At 43.2% G+C, this 19,574-nt stretch overlaps 1 protein-coding gene and 1 long non-coding RNA gene across 3 annotated transcripts in view; both read left to right on the forward strand.

The window, feature by feature from the left end:
* LOC138973754 (uncharacterized) overlaps positions 1–19,574 on the forward strand; it is a 279,057-nt gene that overhangs the window by 164,494 nt on the left and 94,989 nt on the right. The gene's annotated exons all lie outside the window — the stretch shown is intronic.
* On the forward strand, positions 3,643–7,890 carry LOC138973741 (uncharacterized). The gene is made up of 3 exons (XR_011458135.1): positions 3,643–3,765; positions 4,567–4,677; positions 7,612–7,890. It is a non-coding gene; the product is annotated as an uncharacterized lncRNA (long non-coding RNA).

Here is a 19,574-nt window from a genome sequence, read left to right on the forward strand (position 1 = left end):
TCATTTATCATTTGTAGAGCTTAATATGTCAGTTGGGATCATGTTAAGAATCGCAGTGTTTTTCGCAGAATCGTACTTGACAACGCCCAGTAAAACAAATCCAAACAAAAGGTTAATAACGCAACCACCTTTTTTCTTTGCACAGATGTGTCCATATTGCTTAGAGGAACCTGTGCACAAAATGTGTAATGTTTCTGTCGAGCGATTTGAGCACACAAGTAACCCCTTAAGGGGAGACAGGGTAGGCAAACACTTTTTTTTTCTTTGCACAGATGTGTCCATATTGCTTAGAGGAACCTGTGCACAAAATGTGTAATGTTTCTGTCGAGCGATTTGAGCACACAAGTAACCCTTTAGGGGGAGACAGGGTAGGCAACCACCTTTTTTCTTTGCACAGATGTGTCCATATTGCTTAGAGGAACCTGTGCACAAAATGTGTAATGTTTCTGTCGAGCGATTTGAGCACACAAGTAACCCTTTAGGGGGAGACAGGGTAGGCAACCACCTTTTTTCTTTGCACAGATGTGTCCATATTGCTTAGAGGAACCTGTGCACAAAATGTGTAATGTTTCTGTCGAGCGATTTGAGCACACAAGTAACCCCTTAAGGGGAGACAGGGTAGGCAAACACTTTTTTTTTCTTTTTGAAACAGTTTGCTGCTTGTTTGATTTTTGCAAGCAGAATAACTTAATTAAGGGAAACCATTTTAAATTTTGAGTGAAAAGCAATTTTTGGGGGTTTTATTCACCAAAAACTGAGAAAAACGTCATAAAATGTGACCCTCCACCACGGAATGAGTCGCATGTCACCTTTGCATGATTTTCATATTTTTACATTTTCCTAAAGAGTTTTTTATGCTCTATCCAGTGGTGAAAACCGTTTTAGAAAAGAACGAAAACTGTTTGAGTTATAAGCCTGTGACTAAGGTGACCCTCACACTGTTACCAGACACTCCCCGGACTTATATTAAGCCTAGCGCAGAACCGCGCGAGGTGACATGCGACTCATTTCGTGGTGGAGGGTCACAAATGTGCTTATTTTTAAAATGTTGCAGTTTGTGAACCAGTGCATGTTATGATCCAATTTTTCTTCTTTGCAGCGATATGTGTGTGTTTAATAATTCTGTGTATCGAAAAGCATTTCTAAGCAATATATTATTTTAATTTAGCATTTTCAGTTACCGGTTCAGTTCTGATCGGAAAATATACATGAGATCCTAAGTGTCAGACTCATAAAAACCCAACCAATGCACTGAACTCTTATTCCATACACAAAACTGACGCTTTACAAATCATAAACAACATAAACAAAAATAAAACAAATCCATCAAGCCATTCAAAAGTTGCAACATTTGAATTACAGATTTTTGTCTGAAAATTACATTCAGAGAAAACAGCATTTAAAAGATTCCAACCAGTACCTCAATAAACTAGTAGCACAGTGCAGCCTGAATTGATATGTTTTTATAAGAATAACCACTTTACTATGATGGGGAAATGATTTGACAATCAAATTATCCAGACTTTTTTTTTAACATCATTTGAAAACTCATCTATGTTAGTGCAGATATGAATCGAAACAAAACTGTCAGACACATAAAAACACAAGGGATCCACTGAACTCTTATTCCATACACAGAAATGGTGCTTCACAAATCATAAACACCATATACAAAATTGGAACAAATCCATTTAGCCATTCAAAAGTTGCAACATTTTAATTACCACATTATGTCTCAAATTACACGTAGAGAAAACAGCATGTAAAAAAAGTCCCACCAGTACCTCAGTAAACTAGTACCACAGTAAAGCTTGAATTAATGGGGGTTTTTAAATCAGAATAACACTTTAACTATGAAGGGGAAATGATTTAATAATCACATTATCAGATTTTTTTTATTTTAAAAAAACATATGAAAACATTAAAAAAAAGTAAATCATCTGTATTTGTGCTGATATGAAAATATGGATCAGAACGAAACTGTCAGATTCATAAAAACCCACGCGGATGCACTGATTTCCTATTCCATTGCACAGAAATGATGCTTCACAAATCATCAACAACATTACATGTATACACAAATGGAACAATTTAGCTATCAAGCCATTCAAAAGTTGCAACATTTTAATTTCAGTATTTCTGTGCTCAATCCTTACACTGCAGTAATTTTCTGTAAAGCTGAATGTCCCTTTCCAAGTTCATGTACCAACATGGTCAAAAGCGGAATATTTTAAATGCAACTTTACCACCCGAAGAGTTGCAAACACCAGGGGAAGAGTAAACAACTGCAGACTTGAATGGACACTCATATGCACTCCAGATGCAGGGCCTGTGCAAATCCTTAGGCTGATGCATCACCTTCTTTCATAATCGGATTGCTATCAGACAAGCATTCAGTACAGGATACACCTTGCAGCAATAGATTGAGCTGATCAATGTTGACAATAGCCCAACACATGTCAGCTGAGTGACTTGCACAGTACCAGTATCCATATCTGCTTGTGATGGGTCAGGAGAAGATGGCAAAGTATTTGTATCTTCTTATGGTTGGTCAGAAGATGGCAAAGCTGATGTTTCTGCTGTGGAAGAGTGTAGTTCCGGTTTAGCAAACTTTCCCATCAGGTCAATCTTTCTCCTCGCTGCCACCACAGGAGGACTGGCTCTCCCCTTGCTCCAACCTAATAAATACACAAACACTGATTTAATATTTGATACAACTGTCCATGGTTTTTGTTTGTAATAAGCTGCAATTGTTAAGACTCAAGCAATACATAAACGTCAACAAGTGCTTGTAATTCATTTTGCTAATGACCATGTCACATGGGGTGTACCTGAACTTTTTGGCTAGGCCGGTAAATCAGAAATCCCAATTGGCCCCCAACCACTGAACCAGGCGGGTTTTCTTACAACCACCTCAGCGGCTCCTTCCCACATATGTCGGTTGACGAACACACACACACACACACACACACACACACACACACACACACACACACACACACACACACACACACACACACACACACACACACACACAAAAGACATTAATTTAACAGTGACTCATACTAATAGTGACCGGCACGGTTGGCTTAGTGGTAAGGCGTCCGCCCCGTGATCGGGAGCTCGTGGGTTCGAACCCCGGCCGGGCCATACCTAAGACTTTAAAAGTGGCAATCTAGTGGCTGCTCCGCCTGGCGTCTGGCATTATGGGGTTAGTGCTAGGACTGGTTGGTCCGGTGTCAGAATAATGTGACTGGGTGAGACATGAAGCCTGTGCTGCGACTTCTGTCTTGTGTGTGGCGCACGTTATATGTCAAAGCAGCACCGCCCTGATATGGCCCTTCATGGTCGGCTGGGCGTTAAGCAAACAAACAAACACACAATTCTAATAGTGCATAATATTAATAATAATAATATTAATAATAATGTGTTTTCTTTTACTTTTAATAATGCATACATCATTACATGTGGATTTGCACTACTTATTAATACCCAAACACACACAACTTAAAGATATAGTCTCCGCAAGCAAAAGGCCTTCAGATCGCTCTAAAAGCTTTACCATAAGATTCTGCGTGACGAATAATGTTATCACACAGAAGGACAAACTTAACTTTGCAAAATTAAAAGTTTGGGAAGTTGAATCAATTGTCGTAATATCAAAGGAAAATGCACTCTTGTGATGTGTTCCGTGGGCGATGTCCCTTGATTCGAGGCAACATGGCGACTATCAGGGAACGTTTTGACGAATTGGAGACTGACCAGGTAAGTGTTGGATTTGTAGACCACAGGAAATGTTGTTTATAATCAAATAGGGCTTTCAATACAACAGCCAGTATTAGTGTAAAAGTTGATCCCAGCAGGACTGCAAAGAAATCTGTAAGGCGAGTCATTTCGAACCATTCGGTTGGTGTGATGAGATCACTTGTTTTCAGCTACTAGAGGCAGTAGAACGAGGACGTCAGCCGGCTTTGCATATGGTTTATGATTATCCCACACAAACTTAATACTGACTTTTCCCCTCCCCTCCAAAGTTCTGCTGATCGAACTTTGGACCATTGTAACGCTTGAAATTCGTGGAGAAACATCCAATCTGAAGTTAATTTTGGCGGACGTCTTCCCGATACGGCGATAGCCCAATCAGTGAATGTGCGTAGATCATGGATTGGAAAATCAAGGACTTGCCTTCTCAGTTCTGAAATAATTATAAGACTCTGCATTTGCACTGTTACTCTTTTGATAATATATATAGATGCATTTTTTGAGCTACAATTCATGCCACTGGAATAAACACAACAGTAAACTAAAAGTAAAAGTGTGCTTTGCTTGCAAGATTGAGAACAGAAAATACTAATTATCACACGCATTTTAAAAGCAAAAATTCTACTCACACTAGTAAAGCTTATGAGAGCTGAATTTTATTTGTTCAATGGGCAGTCGATAGAGAATGAATCATGCTCTTCAAAGTCAAGTGAGCTTTTCTTGATGATAATAGCTTTGATACAGATACTGTAACTTGAGTAAGGATGAAGTATGAGAACTGTAAACTCTTCTCGTTACTTCTAGGCTATGGAAGTTTCGCTTCCAGCAGAACATGCTGTCCCTACTAGTGCTAGAGGGCGGCAGGAGAGGAAGAGGTGCGGACAGAAAGTAATCTGCTGAGGAACCAATTTGAAGGTAAATCAGGATTAGTTTTAGTCCTTTTCCTAGTACTTTCTATGCACGGGTTCACACACGCACACACATGTATACACAGAAATATGAATGACAATAGCACTTGCACAAATAGTTATATAAGAAATGATAGTGGTTTGAACTTTGATAACAATAACAAGATATTATTTTCTTGGGTGAAGAGTATAATGGGGATTTCATAGTTATAATTATGGCAAGGATAGAAGTGTGCTGTGCATCTGTCTGTCAAAAGGGCCCACCAACATTTTGTTTCCTCTGAAGAACAATATACCACAGTTGTGTGATATAATAATTTTACGTGCAAGAATGCCTTTTGTAAACAATTCCTGATAACACAGTGAGACACACAGAAATGCAATAGACAACACCCTTGTGACATCATTGTTTATTTTGCTGTCATTAAAATGATCCATTCATTGTTATTATACATTCATCAGAATACTTTCCTATAATTTACATGGAATGTATCCTGTGAGGAAATACACAAGTACAGGTTGTAACAAAACTCTCTCCTCTGAAATGTTTTAGGTTTCAAAGGGAAATGTGCTAGATGTAATATGAGAACATTAGATGACGTAAAATTTACAAACAATAAAAAAAGCAAGTGTGAAAAATCATGAATGTGCTTTTTTTAATTTTTTTTTAATTCTCTTTTTGTACAGTTTTTTTTTTTTACATGTATATGCTGTACATTACAGGACATCACCTAACCGAAAGGACAGAATCATATAACAGAAAAGCACACTTGGACAATTACAACATACATGGGTTGGGAAGATGGAATGGGGAGGGGGGGGATGTTCAGTGGTTTGGTGGTCGCATTATCAAAAGGTTTTAAGAACGAAAAAACCTAAGGGTTACATCAAAACGTGCATATACAGGCGCCAATCCTTGTAGAATTTATCTACTGTATTATTCACAACTGCGTTATACTTTTCACAAATAAATCTTTGCTTAAAGTTTCTACTAAATGTCTGAAACGTGTAAAATCCAGTTCTTTAACAGGCAACAAACCTTGCACATTTCCAGAAGCTGCAATCTGAAGCGACCTAATATCTCTGATTCTAGCAGACAATCTCTCCAATGTTTAACACGCGAATTCCCAACAGAAGTCAGACTTTCGAACATACAACCTACGTAGGAAAGCATGACACGTCATGACGTCATAGGATTCCTAGCATATTGACGTAATGCTAAATATCCGGTTATCTCGAGTTTTCTCGGTAATACATGTCCCTGGGTTTTTCAATGTTCGGTTATTTCCGTGGCTTCATGCGGAAAGGGAACCGTCGTCTGCAATCAACGACATGGACCATTCTGGTACTTGTTGCTGACAAAACCATGATTTTGATAACCAATGTGCTGTATTTTATCAGGACAAAGAACAAATGTTTATTTTGAATGTTTTATGTATGTTATTATTACGGACACAAACGCTCAGCAATGCAATTTCTCTTTTAGAGATTAATAAAGTTATTGTATTGTATTGTATTGTATTTTAAAACAGAATTTAATGTCAGAATAGCTTTATAAACGCTATTGTGTTTTCATCATAGCAATAGGGTCCGATATTTAGACTAGAACAAGTATAATGCGACTCGTCTTCGACTCGTCGGCATTATACTTGTCTCCTCTAAATATCGGGCCCTATTGCTACGCTGAAAACACAATAGCTGTTAATATTTTGCAAGAGAGTAACGCTTACAAAGTCTTCAAGAAGTGGATTTGTTATGCTATCAAGTGATGACCGACAGCTAACCCTGGATTCGCGTTTGACTAATTGGTTCTGTAAATGCACTGTAGTAGAATTTGAAGGTAAAACCATATATTTTCAATGAACGTATGATGTTGGTATTGGAATGGTAACCAAAAAAAAACCTCTTCCTCAGTCAATCTGTCTTCTTGTCATGGTTGTGTTTATGCACATGGTAGAGCTTCCTGAACGCAGGTCAAAGTGAGTTCGGCTCATTCTCTCCCTGACCGGACGCTACAGTCCTACGCGAATCTATCAAAACAAAAATACAGAGTTATCTCCCATGTGGTTTTCGCGAGCACTGATCTAAATTTGAGATCAGTGTTCGCGAGACGAAAATGATTGCAGATCGACTTCGACAGTGATCTCCGTTCTGTTCTTCACAGTTATGATAAAGACATCGTTCTAAGGTCAAAACAAGTCGAAATTTTGGGACTGCTGCCGGAAGGAGACCGTAATATATGGTTTCATCACTGTCAACTGGTTACAGGAAAAAAACGTCTGCTCCAGTGAGGGGCGAAACCAAACGGTTGATTATCACGTGACACTTTTGTCATATATTTAGAGTTGTTTGCACAGTAAATACAGCCGCGAAAAATAGCTCGCTTGAAACTGTCTTACATATCAATTCCTTTGTAATTTAAAAATTACAAAACACCATGAAAAATCATTATCGACGATCGCCAATCTGCTTATGTCAATAATACATTACAAAAAGCTCTAAATATGTAAAAATATCGGTTTCCTTGCCAGACAAGGAAACTCAAGGCATCCTGTCAGGGAGAGAAAGAGGTGAACTCATTTTGACCTGAGTTCAGGATGATGGTGGAGAGCATAGCAAATTTGAACAAACAGTCCCTGCTTTTGAATTTTTGAAGAAGCACAGGAAAAATGTTTGTTTTTTTGTATTTATAGACTTTCTACATCTAGAGTTTTTATTCAATCTATCCCGCAACTCACATGTTTTTAACAGTTTCCACAATTTGACTGAACTGATGTTTATTTTAACTTTAATTTGAACTATCATTTATTTGAGTCTAAAAAGTCTGAAAGAGTTACAATGTGTCCTTCTTGCTGATCAAAAACTGTTATCATATGTACCTGAAATTTCAGTAGTCGGGGATGTTTCTCAGGAAGTATTTGCTCATCGTGATATCTTGCAGAGACTTCAAAGCAGGTCTCCATGACTGCATACCATAGGTCCCTGGTGGTACGACAGCAGCCAAGAGTGCTCATTGACAACATGGTGCAGCATGCCAGAACATATGCCCTGTGGAAGTAATACAACAATGGCTCTGGGTTATTGAAATCTCTCAAACAGTGAAATTTAGAATCCAGACACTAGTTTCATGTTTTTCCCCCTTGAACTGTTCAGAGAGAATGTGTGGCTGTGGTCTTGAGATTTACATCAAATAAAATTGAACAATGCTCTTGTCAATTGAGTATATATTTGTGTGCATTTGTTGTTTCATTTATTAATAATAATCATTGACTTGTTCTCTAACTGTAACCATTTGTTTCTGCAGCAAAAACGCAATAATAAAGGAAGAGACAAGTTATTTTCAAACCAATGGCAGCTTATGCAATCCCAGCCGATTTGCTTATACAAATAAATATATATACACATGATCTTGATAGAAAACTAAACAAATTAAAAATATGACCACTTACCTGCACTCATTCTACGGCATGTATTTCTTTGAAACTAATTACATAGTCTAAATAACAAATGAAAACACAGGCACACACACACACACACAATAAAACATCATTCACTCTTGCACTTCATTTGGTTCAGAGACAGCAAATGAGCAATGTGCAAATTATAGATTTATTGACTTACACCGACTCCTCTGCAGATGAAATTAAGAAACATCTGACTCCTGCATCACTGGTTGTCGTCCGCCAGTTGCCTTGATAGGTGTAGAAGATTGCTGTTCTTGTGTCTTCGCATAGTAACTGGTAAACGCAAAAAGGTATGTGTGAGTTTTTGAAAATATGCATCTGTGCACATACACATTACATAACATACCATACGCTATGTAAAGATGTAATTATCTCCAAATGATTTACACAAAGAAGCCACCAAGAGCGCATGACTACATTTTAGGCCCCCTGCCATTTTATTTTATTTTATAATAGTTGGGAGGTACAGAACTCCTTCAGTCAAAGCATGGAGCGCCTCCTGCCACCTATCCCTGCCAACTTCTCAAAAGATTGTAACACCTGGCTTCCTTGCTGAATAATTTGACAAATACAAGTACTGAAGCAGGGAGTAATATATTCCATTTTATATACAGCTTACCTCACTGGAAGAATATTTAAAAATAAGTACAGGAATGTGATCTATGAAATCTGAGAAAATCAGTTGATAAACAGGAGGGAGTCTTTAAAGGGGGGTAAATTAACGAGGTTATGAAAACAAATTCTGAGTAAACAATGTCTTAAAATGAAAGGAGTCTGAAAGTGGGGGGTCTTATAAAAGGTGGATCCGCTGTATAAACACACATCATGATAAATATACAAAAGAACAATCACACCAACACACCTAAAAATAAAACTTATTGTTGCGTACATTCTCCTGTTACTTATTGAAGTTCTCCTCTTGTTATTTTCTGTTCTAATTTTCTAAAAGAGAACATGATGAATGTATTGAAAATCTGTCTGCATCGTCATGACTGTTCCCGTTTCACTTATGCCTCTTGGCTGCACACCGTCACAGAATCAGCTGTTCCGAGCACAAATCCTGCTTGGCAATGTTTACAAATGATGTCGACGTCATACTTTATAAATAGCAACAGAAACAATGGTGGCGCTAGACAATCACAGACACCCGTGCACACAAAGCACAGCCATGTGTAAGTGATGTTAGACTTGCCTGGCGATAGGTTCTTGGCGTTACCCCTCCCCCTCCTAACAGTATAGCGCGGACCCTAGCGTGTCACTAGCAAAGCGGGCCTTACTCTCTGGGGTTAGTGCGTTCACTGAGAATTCACCACTTGGTGTTCCAACGAAAACATAACAACTAGAATCAGCCGCCATAGCAACAAAATACGTATGCATGCGCTCGCTTGATCAAGCATTTATTACAACTTCACACCAGTTGACACACTGAATCTTAAAAATGTAATGAGGCTTCGGCCAGGACAAAGTATACACAACAAGAACTTGGGTTGTCGTACTTACAAATCTAGTCAAAATACAGACAAAAGTGGAGTACAGGAGGAAAACGATATTTCAGCAGATGTGATTGTCACACTTCTAATTATTGTTTTATTTTATCTTTCTGGGTATGCTCTGGGGGATTACAAAGCAGATCTTGTTTATTATATTTATATTTGGAGTTAGGAACACTTCCGAGTTTGTTACAACTGTCAAACTTTAGGGTAACGCTTGCAAAAGTATTTTTTGAAATAATCTGGATATGACTATAATAAAATTTCAGCAAAATCCTTTCGTAATCCCCAAGAATGTTATATTCTGCACAAACTACAAAATAAAATATTGCTCTAGCTAAATTACAGCCAGAGAAATCGCAACACCCAAGACGTAACCGTAGCGTAAGCAAAATGGCTGAAATGAGAAAAACGACATTGAAGATTGAACACCACAGAAACTATTGAAACAGACATACAAGGACAAAACTGTGTTATGAATGAACAGTTTAGTTTATGTATATTGCAAACTACTTAGCCTTTAGCACGCCAGCGGCGAATTTATGCGTCCATCCCTTCTTTCTCTCTGTCAACCAGCATGGGGATACTGCCCCAGCGCTAAACGTGTTTCAATCAATGACCCGATTCTGGTTTGTAATTTGCATGCGAGAATAACAGTATTTTTAACTGTACTTGAGCCAGAACGAGGCTCACTTCCTTCCGTTATCTGGATCTGGATTTGTTACGTTGCAGCATGTATCTATACAGACGTGTCAAGGGATATCTACTGTTGCAGGGACCACTGTTGGTCATCTTCGCAACGGAGATCTCGTCGTGTCTTATGCGCTGAATTTGAGTTGGTTTCCTCGAAGTTTTCTGCTTTTGTTTTTACATCGATACAGTACTTCGGTGCTTCGACAAGCAAGATGGAGGATGGTGAGCCGGTTTGATTTGAAACTTTCGTTTGAGTTGTTTCTTGACAACAATCGTACGTGGAATCTGAACGATTTACTGAGGAAGATCTTCGCAATGAACTGTGTATCGCGGTGAAGTCAAGTGACGGAATTTACGAAAGTGCACATGGATACAAACAGTGGCTGGTCCATTTTCGTGAAATGGCAGGACCAGCAAGCATTACCGATTAAAAATGTAATGAGGCTTCGGCCAGGACAAAGTATAGATCTACACAACAAGAACTTGGGTTGTCGTACTTACAAATCTAGCAGGATTTCTGCGAGCGCTTCATCGGATTATCATTCTGCCCCCGGCAACGGTTACACTTACAGCCACCTGTATCCATCGTTCCCATTGATATCCTATGAATATGGTTCGCTTGTTGCGTTCTGCTGTACGGTTTGTCGTCTGCGTCGCTTCCGTTCAGGTTCTGTCATTGGTTTCCTTTTCATTTTGGACTCAATTTCGTTGAGAAATGATGTGCTAGCTCTTTGCGATACGTCCGGTTCGTCCGCCATTTTTTGCCAGTTGTCATGACAGCAGCCGCCTCGGCGAGCACAGGCGACGAAAACCAGTCTTGATGGCCAATTTTAATCTTCAAATGGTGGAGAGCTCGGACACGACGAAATGCCAATTTACTCGTTTTGATTTAATTATTTAGCATACTTCTGGTGCTTTATTGAGCAAACCGAGCCAGGTGCGTCTTAATTAAGGTACACTAGATTCCCCAAACTCTTCAAATCGGCCCAATTCAGCAGAAAACTCTCCAAGATGGCGGCGTGGAGACTATCTTTGATGACAAAAAAGTGTATGTTTTAAAATATATAATAATAAATTAAGTAGATGTGCAACGCCAAGGCACTGCATACCCCAGCGAAAGACAAACCTCTCTCTCTCTCTCTCTTCCTCTCTCTCTCTCTCTCTCTCTCTCTCTCTCTCTCTCTCTCTCTCTCTCTCTCTCTCTCTCTCTCTCAAACACACACACACACACGAACACGCACACACACACACACACACACACACACACACACACACACACACACACACTCACACACACAAATACACACACACCACACACATACGAGTACAGACTCATGCACGCGTGCGCGCACACACACACACACAGACACACACAGACACACACACACACACACACACACAAATACACACACACACACACACACACACACACACACACACACACACACAAACAGTAACACTAACACATGTGCACAAAATGAACACAAACACACACACTGCGCGAAAGAGAAAGACTTCAGGGAGGCATGACGTCATGATGCATTAATTGACGTCAAAGGCTTTCGACCGTGACGTATTCTTCTTACGCGAGCTTTATCCATAGACTTGGAAACTACGGAATTTCTACCCGTCCAAAACGGCCTTGGGTGGCATTTGCTGAAAAAATGGGGGCGACTATTGCACCCACCGTATTTTTGTTAGTATGGTCCCAATTTTTGGTGAACTTCCATCTCCAACTGTAGCACGTAGCCGGGCACAAAGAATCCTTCTTTATCATGTATTATCCCAGCGAAGCTGGAGGTATCCCGTGAACGCTATACTGTAATCGATTTGAGAAATGTGCACACCGAATAATACATGATAAAGAAGGATTCGTTGTGCCCGGCTACGTGCTACAGTTGGAGATGGAAGTTCACCAAAAATGGGGACCATACTAACAAAAATACGGTGGGTAAAATAGGCGCCCCCATTTTTTCAGCAAACGCCACCCCAGGCCGCTTTGGACGGGTAGAAATTCCGTAGTTTCCAAGTCTATGGATAAAGCTCGCGTAAGAAGAATACGTCACGGTCGAAAGTCTTTGACGTCAATTAATGCATCATGACGTCATGCCTCCCTGTAGTCTTTCTCTCTCGCGCAGTGTGTGTGTTTGTGTTCATTTTGTGCACATGTGTTAGTGTTACTGTGTGTGTGTGTGTGTGTGTGTGTGTGTGTGTGTGTGTGTGTGTGTGTGTGTGTGTGTGTGTGTGTGTGTGTGTGTGTGTGTGTATTTGTGTGTGTGTGCGCACGCGTGCATGAGTCTGTACTCGTATGTGTGTGGTGTGTGTGTATTTGTGTGTGTGTGTCTGTGTGTTTGTGTGTGTGCGTGCGCACGCGTGCATGAGACTGTACTCGTGTGTGTGTAAGTGTGTGTGTGGGCATAAGTGTATGTGTGTGCGTGTATGTGTGTTTGTTTGTAAAGGTGTGCATGTCCGTCTGTCCATATGTGCGTATGGGTGTGTGTTTTGTGTGTATGAAGTTTTTTGTTAGAGAGTGAGTGAGTGCGTGTGAGTGAGTGTGTGTGTGTGTGTGTGTGACTTGGTGTGTGTGTGTGTGTGTGTGTGTGTTTGAGAGAGAGAGAGAGAGAGTGTGTGTGTGTGTGTGTGAATGTGTGTGTGCATGAGTTTGTGTGTATGTTTGTGTGTGTATGAGTGTGTATATGTGTTTGTTTGTAAAGGTGTGTGTGTCCGACTGTCTATGTGCGTATTTGTTTGTTTGTTTGCTCAACGCCCAGCCGACCACGAAGGGCCATAGTCAGGGCGGTGCTGCTTTGACATATAACGTGCGCCACACACAAGACAGAAGTCGCAGCACAGGCTTCATGTCTCCCCCAGTCACATTATTCTGACACCGGACCAACCAGTCCTAGCACTAACCCCATAATGCCAGACGCCAGGCGGAGCAGCCACTAGATTGCCAATTTTAAAGTCTTAGGTATGACCCGGCCGGGGTTCGAACCCACGACCTCCCGATAACGGGGCGGACGCCTTACCACTAGGCCAACCGTGCCGGTCTGTGTGCGTATAAGTGTGTGTTATGTGTGTATGAGATTTGTGTCAGTCAATGTGTGTGTGTGTGTGTGTGTGTGTGTGTGTGTGTGTGTGCGTGCGTATGTACAGTGTGTGTGTGTGTGTGGGTGTTTGTTTGTTTGTTTGCTTAACGCCCAGCCGACCACGAAGGGCCATATCAGGGCGGTGCTGCTTTGACATATAACGTGCGCCACACACAAGACAGAAGTCGCAGCACAGGCTTCATGTCTCACCCAGTCACATTATTCTGACACCGGACCAACCGGAGTGTGTGTGTGTGTGTGTGTGAATGTGTGTGTGCATGAGTTTGTGTGTATGTTTGTGTGTGTATGAGTGTGTATATGTGTTTGTTTGTAAAGGTGTGTGTGTCCGTCTGTCTATGTGCGTATTTGTTTGTTTGTTTCCATAATTATCAGGGCGGTGCTGCTTTGAGATATAACGTGCGCCACACAAAAGGCAGAAGTCGCAGCACAGGCTTCATGTCTCACCCAGTCACATTATTCTGACACCGGACCAACCAGTCCTAGCATGCACTAACCCCACAATGCCAGCCGCCAGGCGGAGCACCCACTAGATTGCCAATTTTAAAGTCTTAGGTATGACCCGGCCTGGGTTCTAACCCACGACCTCCCGATCATGGGGCGGACGCCTTACCACTAGGCCAACCGTGTATGTGCGTATGAGTGTGTGTATTGTGTGTATGAGATTTGTGTGAGTCAATGTGTGTGTGTGTGTGTGTGTGTGTGTGTGTGTGTGTGTGTGTGTGTGGGTGTGTGCGTGCGTACATGCGTGCGTATGTACATGTGTGTGTGTGTGTGTGTGTGTGTGTTTGTGTGGGTGTGTGTCTGTTTGTATAAGAGATAAAGAGAGAAAGAGAGAGAGAGAGAGTGAGAGTGTGTGTGGGTTGGTTTGTGTTTGTGCGTGTGCGTAAGTGTATGTGTGTGTGTGTATGTGTGTTTGTTTGTAAAGGTGTGTATGTCCGTCTGTCTATATGTGCGTATGGGGGTGTGTTTTGTGTGTACAGTGAAGTGTGTGTGAGAGAGTGAGTGAGTGCGTGTGAGTGAGTGTGTATGTGTGTACGTGTGGTGTGTGTGTGTGTGTGTGTGTGTGTGTGTGTGTGTGTTCGTGTGTGTGTGTGTTTGAGAGAGAGAGAGAGAGAGAGAGAGAGAGAGAGAGAGAGAGAGAGAGAGAGAGAGAGGTTTGTCTTTCGCTGGGGTATGCAGTGCCTTGGCGTTGCACATCTACTTAATTCGGTATGCACATTTCTCAAGTCGATTACAGTATAGCGTTCACGGGATACCTCCAGCTTCGCTGGGATTAAGTAGATGTGCAACGCCAAGGCACTGCATACCCCAGCGAAAGACAAACCTCTCTCTCTCTCTCTCTTTCTCTCTCTCAAACACACGAACACACACACACACACACACACACACACACACACACACACACACACACACACACATACCCTAATTACACACGTACACACATACACACTCACTCACACGCACTCACTCTCTCACACACACTTCATACACACAAAACACACCCCCATACGCACATATAGACAGACGGACATACACACCTTTACAAACACACATACATACACACATACACTTATGCCCACACACACACTTACACACACACGAGTACAGACTCATGCACGCGTGCGCGCACACACACACACACACACACACACACACACAAATAAACACACACACACACACACACACACACACACACACACACACACACACACACACACACACAAACAAACAGTAACAGTAACACTAACACATGTGCACAAAATGAACACAAACACACACACTGCGCGAGAGAGAAAGACTACAGGGAGGCATGACGTCATGATGCATTAATTGACGTCAAAGACTTTCGACCGTGACGTATTCTTCTTACGCGAGCTTTATCCATAGACTTGGAAACTACGGAATTTCTACCCGTCCAAAGCGGCCTTGGGTGGCGTTTGCTGAAAAAATGGGGGCGACTATTGCACCCACCGTATTTTTGTTATGTTCACGCGCCCTGACAGGCGTTGTTGCTGACCTCTCCTGGTGTTTGCTGTTTTTGTGCTGTTTTCCGTCATTGTTCAGTCTTCGTCTTTGTCTGAGAAGTCCGTGAAGATGTGGCCACCGTTCTGGCATACTTTTTGTGGAATGTTTCCACAGGATGCCAGAGTTATTGGCTTTCTTGTGTTTCTCCATACCCTGACTCTACTATCTACAGTGGGCCTGCCATTGTTGCTTGGCAGGCGGGATGACCGAGTGTTCACAACACCGCAGCGTGATCAACAACTCACAACATCTTCTGTAAACAGCGATGGCTGGTTTGGTGCAAGTGCACTAGGCCATAACAAAGGACACACCCCTTATCCAGTGCAGTACAGCCGTACTGATCTTTTGTCTATGGCAAGTTGTTCAGTGCAGGTTCCTTCCCCTACCCTCACCTCTACGCTGAAGCAACTTGGTATTGCCAGGAATCTTCCGAAGAGGCCACGACGTTCCAGGAGACGGGGGAGGAACGAAAGACGTTCTGTTCAGTGTTCTGGGTCTCGGGTGCTGCGATCCAATTTCGCTCCGGCGCTGCCTTCTGACGTCGCTCCGGCTCTGCCTTCTGACGTCGCCCCGGCGCTGCCTTCTGACGTCGCCCCGGCGCTGCCTTCTGACGTCGCCCCGGCGCTGCCTTCTGACGTCGCTCCGGCGCAGCCGTCTGATGTCGCTTCGGCGCAGCCTTCTGACGTCGCTCCGGCGCTGCCTTCTGACGTCGCCCCGGCGCTGCCCTCTGACGTCGCTCCGGCGCAGCCGTCTGATGTCGCTTCGGCGCAGCCTTCTGACGTCGCTCCGGCGCTGCCTTCTGACGTCGCTCCGGCGCTACCTTCTGACGTCGCCCCGGCGCTGCCTTCTGACGTCGCTCCGGCGCAGCCGTCTGATATCGCTTCGGCGCAGCCTTCTGACGTCGCTCCGGCGCTGCCTTCTGACGTCGCTCCGGCGCTGCCTTCCGACGTCGCTCCGGCGCTGCCTTTTGACGCTTTGTCGCCGTCATCTAACGGCAATGACTCTGACACGGACCATCCTCCGACAGCTACGTCCCCTCTCCACTCTGGACTGGACGATGCTTATAGTGCATCTCTACCCCAAATTGTTGCGTGTCAGGAACGCTCACTGAATGACTCGTGTACTAGTAATGTGACCTGCTCAAAGAACCTTCGCCTGTGTCATCTGAACTCGCAGTCCGCTGTGAAATCAGGCAAACCAGAAGCAATCTGTGACTTTATTCTGGAACAAAACCTAGATGTGATGTTTCTGACAGAAACTTGGCTAAGTGATACTGGCCATGAAGCCACATGCCAACTCTTGACTCCACCTGGCTATTGTTTAAAGTCATGCCCCCGATCCTCTAGAGGTGGTGGGATTGCTGTTGTTTTCAGGAAGTCGTTGGAACCTTTTGTTACTTTCAGAACATCCGCTCCTTATGAACACACTACCTTTGAAGTTGTAGAGATGGTGATTACCTGCTCTGGCACTAGCACTTGTGTGATCTGTATATACCGCCCTCCCCCCAATGCAAAGAACAAGTTCACATTCCCCATGTTTCTCACAGAAGCTGAAGAAATGCTTGAACATCACAACACTCACACCTCAAACATCGTCCTCATCGGCGACTTCAACATACAATTCGACCAGCCACAGAACACCGACACAAGACAGACGATGGACCTTCTTGACTGTCACGACCTCAAACAGCATGTAGACGCTCCCACACGCAAAACACACATCATTGACTGGATTGTCACCCATGAGTCCACTGACCTGGTGTACGACATCCTGCTGAATGACTACCTCAGATCCGATCACTCTGCAGTTTTGTTCTCTCTTAAAATGGCCAAACCATCCAAACAGAAAAAGCGCGTAGTCCGCCGTAACCTCAAAGAAGTTAACACTGACACATTTCGCGCAGAAGCAGCCCGCCGACTGCTTGATCCTCCGGTATCCTCAGACCCTGTACGTCATTACGACTCCACTCTCAGCACACTTCTTGATGAACATGCGCCCGCAAAAACCAAACTCATCGTAGATAGGCCTTCTGCACCCTGGATCACAGCTGAAGTTAAGTATGCAAAACAGTTGCGTCGCCGAGCAGAGAGGAAGTCGCGAACCTCAAAGCTGGTAGTTGACAGACAGATTTACAACAAGCAAAAGGAACATGTTCAGACACTCATCGCAGACGCCAAAACATCGCACTACAGCACCAAAATCTGTGAAACAACCTCTGCCAAAACACTCTTCTCCACAATGAATGACCTTCTTGGCTGCTCTTCTGCTTCTCCCTTGCCCAACAACATCGACCCCTCCAAACTGTCGCAAGCTTTCTCTGATTACTTCCATAACAAGATCCAAACCATCCGTGACAAACTAGACAAAATCCCACACCAAAACTCTGAAACTCCTCCTGCATTTACAGGCACTCCCTTCACACACTTTCAGCCTCTCACTCTCACTGACCTGGAGAAAGTCCTCAAAGAAATGACCTTGAAAACCTGTGACCTTGACCCTCTTCCCACACAACTCTACTCTGACTGTCTTCCTGAACTCCTCCCTTCTATTCTCAAAATCATCAACACTTCTCTGCAAACAGGCACTGTCCCCAACTCCTTTAAGACTGCTATTGTCAAACCTCTACTGAAGAAACCATCGCTTGACCCAAACACCCTCAGCAACTACCGCCCTGTCTCAAATCTTTCCTTCATCTCCAAACTCCTTGAAAGAGTCGTCCTGAAACAACTCAACTCTCACCTTCTTTGCAACAATCTTCTCTCTCCGCTTCAATCTGCCTATCGTCCTCACCACTCCACCGAAACTGCCCTTCTCAAAATCACTAATGATCTCCTCCTTGCCACTGACCAAGCTGAAATCTCTGCCGTCGCTCTACTTGATCTATCAGCGGCCTTTGACACAGTCGACCACAACATCCTCCTTCAACGCCTTCAGCACACCTTTGGTATCCATAGCACAGCTCTTTCTTGGTTCTCTTCTTATCTTACCGACCGCTACCAGACTGTTTCGATTGACAAACTGAACTCTGACCCCATCAGACTTGAGTGCGGAGTCCCTCAGGGCTCAGTCCTTGGGCCTGTACTATTTACTCTCTACACTCAACCTCTTGACCACATCCTTGACCGACACAACGTTTTCCACCACTCTTTTGCCGACGACTCTCAACTTCACAACAGCTCTTCCCCTGACCAGTCTGAATCTCTTCTTTCCTCTATCTCTGACACTATCACTGACGTGCAGAATTGGATGACAGAAAACAAACTTCAGCTCAATAGCAACAAAACTGAAGCTATCCTAATAGGCACTACATCCAAACTCTCCAAAGCCACCTCCGACTCTCTTCAACTCTCTGACTCTTCTGTCCCTCTGTCTTCTGCTGTCAAAAACCTCGGAGTCACTCTAGACAACACCCTTTCCATGAAACAACACATCTCTTCTGTCTCTCGCACCTGCTACTTCCAACTCCGCCGCATCGCCACTATCCGCAAGTACCTCACCACAGATGCTACCGCCAAACTGGTCACTTCCACCATTCTCTCACGTCTTGACTATTGTAACTCTCTCTTGGCGGGTCTTCCCTCTTCTTCTATCTCTCGTCTCCAACGCATTCAAAATAGCTCTGCCCGTCTTGTCTTACGAAAGAAAAAGAGAGATCACATCACCCCCCTCCTAAATCAGCTCCACTGGTTGCCCGTTCCTGCCCGTATCACCTACAAAATCAACACTCTCACCTACAAATGCCTCCATGGTCTCGCCCCTGCCTATCTCTCCGACTCTCTCTCTCTCTATGTCCCTTCACGAGCACTCAGATCATCTGCTGACTCCCTCAAGCTCAACATCCCCCACACCAAACTCAAAACAGCAGGTCAACGCTCATTTTCTTTCCAAGCACCTAGCCAATGGAACACACTACCTCTCCCCCTCCGTCAACAACAGTCCCTCGAATCATTCAAATCTGCACTCAAGACATTCCTTTTTTCCAAATAATCCATGCATTCTACACTGCCCACCCCATCCCACCCTGAATAACTGTACATATTTTAATGGTTGATGGTGTGTGTGTGCTAGTGACTTTAAGTCTCCGTGTGTGTGAATGAGTGTATGTGCGCCTTGAGTCGCCTG

The sequence above is a fragment of the Littorina saxatilis genome, linkage group LG8 (assembly GCF_037325665.1).
Source record: "Littorina saxatilis isolate snail1 linkage group LG8, US_GU_Lsax_2.0, whole genome shotgun sequence".
Lineage (NCBI taxonomy): Eukaryota > Metazoa > Mollusca > Gastropoda > Littorinimorpha > Littorinidae > Littorina > Littorina saxatilis.